This window comes from Zeus faber (genome assembly GCF_960531495.2).
Source record: "Zeus faber genome assembly, chromosome: 6".
NCBI lineage: Eukaryota > Metazoa > Chordata > Actinopteri > Zeiformes > Zeidae > Zeus > Zeus faber.
This window is the reverse complement of record NC_137201.1, coordinates 6,810,542-6,818,158: the sequence shown is the minus strand read 5'-3', so window position 1 is coordinate 6,818,158 and position 7,617 is coordinate 6,810,542.

The window sequence follows — 7,617 nt, the reverse complement described above, 5'->3', positions numbered from 1 at the left end:
TCCCAAGAACTGTTTCGTGTGAAAACGCCTTATGACCTGCTGGTTCCATATTATATGTTACATCATTTTTGGCCCAGATGCACTGAATTGATGCGTAGCTTGCGGAGCTAGTTCTGTCATTCCACTCGACGGCGGCACACGCTTCCAAGCCCATAATGGGCCGGCCTATTTCACCACCCAATCACCCCCTGCTTCACCTGATTTGCTGCGCTCCCCCCACCTCTAATTAATTCACCTGTTTGGCTTTACTCTTCTATTCAACGGCCAACCTCAACGATATAGAGATTATTTTAAAGTAAATGTCAGAGTTGCCTGTAAGAACCCAATCGCATTGTAGTCCAATACCTCTTGAACTTCCTGCAGATATCAACAATGATGGCCACGTTGACAGGCAAACCCATGATGAAGCAGGAAGCCAGGAGCACACAGGGCACCACCTTTTCCACAGAAACCCCAAGAACGACATGGCTGAAGTTAGGCTGCAACCAAGAAAAATCAAATCATAAAAAAATTTAAAAAGACTGTGTAAATGTTTGATAATCTCATGTCTAGTGCACTCTGGAGTAAGCAGTAGGTTGTTGTAGGATTGTGCTTCTAACTTTGAGACCACACAGGCTATTCAAAGAAAGATACAGAATCCATATTTAGAGTAATGGCATTGCAACATAAGATATATCACATCTAGGAATATGATTTCCGCCGCGATATGCTAGGGAATAGTCATCGTTCAAAAGTCAAGATCACCCACTGTCTCTGTGTAATTCTCCAGGGTAGAGGGCGAGTCAGCAGTCGGGCTTGGTGCAGATTTCCATGGAAGGACGGACATGACGGACAGAAAGACAGATCTAGCTCTTTGTGCGATGAGAGGAATTGAGACAGCGCTCCTGTAGCTGTCGTCATACTGATTGAGGTTCCTTTTTTTAATTCAATTACTTTAGGTAAGTCAGCCAAAGTGCCGAACCCACAGTGTGGTTTTCAGTTCCACTTCACTAAAGCAGAAGTGAAACTTTTTTTTAATACCCTGATCCCTTTTCACATGATAGAATGGCTACAGGTAGAAATTCATTTTTTTTAATCATCCAGAGAAATGCTTATTCAATATTTTTTGGTTACTTACTTAATTTTTGTAAATATATATTGTGTATGCTTTGACCTCCACTTTTATTTTCACTTTCTTGCAGCCACTCAAATGACTGCTTCTCCTTTACTATTTTACTTTTTATTCTTTGCATTGTTTGGCTTGGCTTGAAGATTTTAAGCATTTTAGTAGCAACATGACACTGGTTGTACTGTGAAGCAATGAAAAGTCTAAACATGAAACTGAGTCATTAAACTCAAATGTCTTTTTATTTCATTCTAAGTAGCAACCGGTTAAAACTTGTCTTCCCCAATGTAAAGGAACTTTGTGTTCTGGGGTTTTGATCATACCTACTTTTCAAAAAGAGGAACCAACATAAGTACCAACATAAATAAAAAATTCCTTTTAGTGCCACTGTAAAATAGGTAGGCTAAGTGTGTTTGAGAGAGAGCCATAGATGAGGTAAGAGCCCAAGGTTCAAAAATGCAGAGCTATTTTATTTTACCTTTCAAGGTGTATATGGTTAGTAGTTTAAGCTAAAGAGAGAAAAAAATATTTTAACACTAAATAAAATCTCATAAATGGTGAATTATAGGTAAATCAAATATCAATTGAGGAAATTCACTTACAGGGCGCACACAACATGGCAAGTCAAAAGAAAGAAGGCACTCTATACAGTATATAGCTTCTCATTATTAAAGGTGAAGTGGTTGCACCTGAGGGTGGCGGTTCCTTTCCAGACAGGAGTGATGTGATATCCTCCCTGCCTCAGGTGTGATCATGTGACTCCTCGATGGGAACTTCTTTACAGCCGCCCCTAAAACAGAAACACAGATTCCCATTAGTCATCCTCCTTGATCTCTGGGAGAGGTACTAGCCGTGCAACTGGACGGAGGTACATGGTCCTTACATGGCCGTCTGCTCCAGGGTAGGTCTGTCACTCTTCCAGCAGGCCACAGGGAGCGAGGAAGTTGGGGATCGACGATCAGAACAATCAGCCCCTTTTTTAGGTTCTCCTTGTCTGTGTACTATTTTGGTTATGGCTGAAGGTCTGGAAGGTGATGCCTGATATAACTTGCCTGGAAGTGTTCAGCCAAGATTTGAGAATGACGCCAACTTCTTTTACGTCATTAGATGGCTGCTGGCATATGCCGCCTGGGAAGTGAAGCATCCGCTGCCCAATCAAAAGCAGATTTGGGGTGACAGGGTCGAGATCCGCAACATTTGAAGAGAAGTATCCAAGACATTTTGAGTTCAGGATCTCCTCCACCTCCACCAGCAGGACTGTTAAAGGCACAGATTGGCTGCCCACAACCACCCTCAGAACATCTTTAACAGACTTGATCTCCCTCTCCTAGGTACCACCAAAGTGTGGAGAGCCAGGGGGATTGAATTTGAAAGTGACCTGTTGTTGTTGCAGCTACACCTGAATTCACAGAATGCCCTTTTTAGCTCAGCATGTCCTCCCGGGAAATTTGTCCCACAGTCCGACAGGATTCCGTAGGGTTTACGTCTCCTTGCCACAAAACGCCAGAAGGCCGTCATGAATGCATCCGAGTCCAAACCATCCCAGATGCCCAGAAGGACACATCATGTGGTCATACATTTGAAGATAATTTCCCAGTACTTTTCAGATCTTCTGCCTACTTTTACGGTGAAGGGTCCGAAGCAGTCTACACCACCAGAAAGCTGGCTTGAACAGACGGAGTCTAGCTAGCGGTAAGTCACGAGAAGTGTCGCTTTTGACACTGTTGACAGGACCGTTGGTGTTAACCGATTGTGGTTTTCCCTCTCAGAAGCCGGTACCTCTGCCTCAGCTCTGCAAAGAGTCATTTAGGTAGTAATCGCAGCTGATAGAACATAGTCACTGGTGACAGTGACCTGATGCTGCCGGAATCGAAGAAGAATACCCACTAGGGATGGACTGAGAATGGGACCAGGTAGGAGGTTATCATTCAAGCTCCGACTGTGGTGCTGGTAAGAACAGTTGAACATCAGCCTGTGGTTTTTTTCTCTGTTGTCCGACCACATGATGGGTGAGAAACCAGGACTCAGCTGAGTTGCTATCTGAGCCTGGATCTAGCCAGTTGACATAATCAGCCTCACCAAGTTAACCAATTTCTGCAGATTGGACCTCTGCCAGATGTGGATCTCTCAGAGTAGAGGTTTTGGTGGCATTCAAAGAAGGGAAATTGGGATGACGGAGTAGAGGAGTAGCATATCGCATCATATGTCCATCAACTGACTGGGCATACTGGTCCAGTTTGGATCGGATCACTTCCCTTTCATTTCTCTGGGGGAAGGAATCTAACTGCCATAATTTCACTACGTTCCTCATGAGTTCACCTGTAGCTATTGAGGAAGGGTTAGCAGTGAAGAAGCATCGTTGTCCTAGAATGGGAGACAGGTTCCGATGGATAGGACCTTGAATAGCCCATCCAAGGTCTGTACAAGCTCCTGATGGGACACCAGAAGGGCCAAGATGTACAGGTTCTGTTGGAACGACTAGATGAGGGTGATCGGATCCTAAAATGATCAGGGTTTGAAGTCTCTTGAGCTGGGGTAAGGGTAATCCCCTAAGATGAGGGTAACGCTGTTGTTAAGCGGCCGCCGGACAGGAATGCTCTGTCAAACTCAGCTCCTCTGCTGTAAATAGTTAATATCTGGGTGATATCCAGACCCACTGGACTCCTGCAAAGTAGCAGATGGAGGCTGACCTCGGGAAAAAGCCCCCCCTGGCTCTAGCTCTAAGCAAAATGGTGCACTGGAGGAGCAGACAGCAGCTGTGAAGGCTGAGAAGGAAGGCCACTCTGCTCATATACCGATGTAGAGGCAGGAAAGTAGAGCGTGTCTTGTGGCAGAAACATTCCTGGAGGTCGAACCTGGGGCTCTGGTTGTGCAAGCTTCTGGGTACCAGAGAGCATGTTGCCACCTAAAATGGAAGCGGAAGGAACCTGAGAGAAGCTGAAACTCACACGGCTCTCTCTATTGGAGTTGGAACGTTTATCCTGAATTAATGAAGACAGGAGCTTTGCTTGTTCCCGATCTCTTTCACCCTCGACATGTGGTTAGTGAGGTGTTCGCGGCCTGCGGAGTTCATGCAGCTCCATCTGATTAACCGGTTCCTCTAAGGCTGCTAGCTGTGCAGGATTTAGGGCCTCTCGTAAAACCTGGCTGGATCACTGGCTGCTGGGTAAAGAAGAACTAGTCACAGAGATGTCTGTCTCTTGTGCATGTTGATGTGGCAGACCTCCATTTTGGTTTGTAATAAAGCTGACCTAATACAGCAAATAATACTGCTGTCAGGTGCACTTTAGGTCAGACTTGGGGGTCAAGTTCAAGTTCAAGTTCAAGAGATAAGTAGATTTGGTGCAGTAGCTCCCTGCACTGTAGCTACTCCATGCTGTGACTAAAGCTCAGGTGGTGCTGCTAGGATCCCATGTCGAGGCAGAGACAGAGTGGAACATTCAGAAGCTCTGGCATATAGGCTTGGCAATCTTCATCCATTCTCCGTCTCTCTCGATTCCCGGTTGAAGGACCAATGTAAGATTGAAAATCGAATGGGGTCGGCTGATTGTGTTTGAGAGAGAGCCATAGATGAGGTAGTAGTCCGAGGTTCAAAACTGCAGAGCTGATTTATTTTCCCTTTCAAGGTGTATGTGGTTAGTGGTTTAAGAATAAAAATATTTGAACATCAGATAAAATCTCAGAAATGGTGCGCAATAAAGTTCAATCAAATATTAAATAAGGAAATTTACTTACAGGACGCACACAAAATGGCTTAAGTCAAATGTAAGGAGGAAGGCAGTATATAGCCTCTCATCATTAATGGTGAGGTAATTGCACCTGAGGGTGGCGGTTCCTTTCCAGGCAGGAGTGCTTGTGATATCCTCCCTACCTCAGGTGCGATTCTAGATGGGAACTTCTTGACACCCACAGTGTATTGACTGCGTGGTTTCAGGAAATACGCTCTAAAGAAACCTTGTTTACCCAAAAGACACGAAGATGCCCCTATGCACACATAGGGGCGGAAACAAAAAGCCACAGACCAACATGAACAAACTTTTACCACGTGTCGGTCCCCTTGCTTTCTTTATTGATTTTATTCAATTTGAACACATTTCGATATTGCCATTTCATACAAAGGTGGTTTACACGTTCCGCTTCAGCACGACTCTGCAGCAATACACTGTAGTCATTGTAAAAAGTGATTAAAAACAATATTCACATATTCAGCAGCGTGAGGATGGCGTCACCAAAAGCAGCTCGGCAGCAATTTCCATACGATGGAAGTAGATGATGAACTGAAAACCATTAAGTTTACTGGACAGCGGAAATTGTCTACGTTTTGCCAACGTGTGTATTGATCGAGGTATTGATCCAACGATGAAATGGTATTGCCGTGATTTTTTTTCTTTGCTAACATATAATTTAAGTACCCCCTTGTGTGGGGATGTATCAGACCAGAGAGTGTTGCATTGTAGGGTCATACTGCAAAGATGCTTTTGGGACACCAGGCTTTCTTACAGGAGAGAACTAATCATTTTGTTTAACAATAAAAAAAAATTTAAAAAAAAATTGTAAATCAGCAATCCTGACAAGCGTAAATGCCATTGGAACACACAGTGGATAATTCCCAGTGCAAGTGCATGAAAGCTGAAAACGGAATAAATTAAGAAAACAACAGCAACTGAATGTGTCTGTGTATCACTCTTCTGAAAAAAAAAAAACCCCAAAACGCATATTATAAATGTACTGTAAAAAACAAGGATAAAGGCTAAAATCTAAAATGAATTGTAAACAGTCCATCATCATACAATTGGTATTCTTAGTGCAATTTCATGTACAGTATACCACAGTTCGTTCATCTCTTTGCCAAGCATGCACACTGCCAATATAAATGATAACTTACCTAAAACGTGTTGGCAGCAATTTTGCATTGGCCTTTGAAGAAAATTGTATATATTTTGTAATATGTTGTGTGGGTCGCTTCAAGCCAGCTTTTCTTAATAGTGTACATTTTCTTCAATAGCACTAGAAGAACAGACAGCAATAACCAGAAAATTCTATAACCCTTATGAGCTGATCTTCTTGAATATTAATAAAATGTTGGATATTTAGCCAATAATCATTATTTATGAAAAGAAAACCACATAAAAAACTTTGAAAGCGTAACTTTACTCAGTCTAAATCAGATTATGGACCATGGAGCGATTGCGTTATATTTTTCTTGTCCAATAATATGTCATCAGCGTATTAAACAACATATGTTAGCTCTAAGTTCATTGTTGAAATTAAATTTAAAAAAATCTTACACTCAATATTCTTTAGACGCTAACAGAAATTGCTGCGATATTATTTCATTTCATGGGAAATTACATTCAGTTTTGGCAGTTCATGTTTCACCAACCATGGGCTATTCTACTGCAGTCTGCTAACACTGTTATTGTCCCCCTACATTCCTATGGTCATCCATGTATTGCAACTTTTGAGAGTCCTCACAATTCAGTAGAGTATTGCACAAAAAAGTATCTTCAGCTCTGGGCCCAGTTTCCCAGAATTGTTTTTTTTATTTTTTTTTATTACAAAACTCTTCTTTAAAGCCATTGACCTGCAACCAGAGTTTGCTGATGATTATTTCTCTACATTGAAAAAAAAAGATTGATTGGAATCATTAGCTCTACTTTAGAAAATTGATTCGGAGTAGCTTGCGGAGCTGGTTCTGTCAGACAACCCGACGGTGCCACAGGCCTCCAGTGACTCGCTTTTTTCAGAATAATTTGATAGTACAAGGCAGGACAAATCTTAAGTTATTGAAAAAGAAATAGCCCTCCAAGGAGATACGATAGAAAACAATTGGGAGATTTGTCCATCTCGTTATCCATCAAATGAAATTACTGGATGCATCTTGGAGCTAATGTAACCTTATATTTAAATATTTAATAATATGCGAAACAAATGCGAAGAATGCATTTTTCGATTTTAGATTGTTAGCGGACCAGTATAGCCTTGTATGATTTCTTTGTATGATTGATTATAGGGTGTAACTCCATTGATGCAAGGAAGGAACATATCCAGTGAAGGTAGCCCCCCTGAGGTGATCATCAAAAGGGAAGGTAGTATCTGGTATCCAGGCCGCGTGGCATTCAAAGACAATGCAATAGATGCCATCGTTCTTTGGCACGGCAGTTTAAAAGGGCTCTGGCTGTCTGTTGTCGTCACTACTCTGTAATAGATACAAAGATACAAAATGTGCAAAAAACGCAATATATGGTACCTCAACGGTTCTGTCAAATGAGAAAAATCCTTCCGATCCTTTTTAATCAATCACATTGAAGAAGACGAGAGGAAACGATTGTCTTGATGCTCGGCGAGTGCAAAGATACTTTGGAAAATGGATGTCGTTTCAAACGGTCAACCCTGATAAACCTTTCATTAAAAGGCTTCCGAACAGATGTTTGTCCAAGTCTCTCATCTATCTAGTCACATTCAAAAAGGATTTCAGGTGTAGGAAGAACTTTGAGGAGCCCTTTATCTCT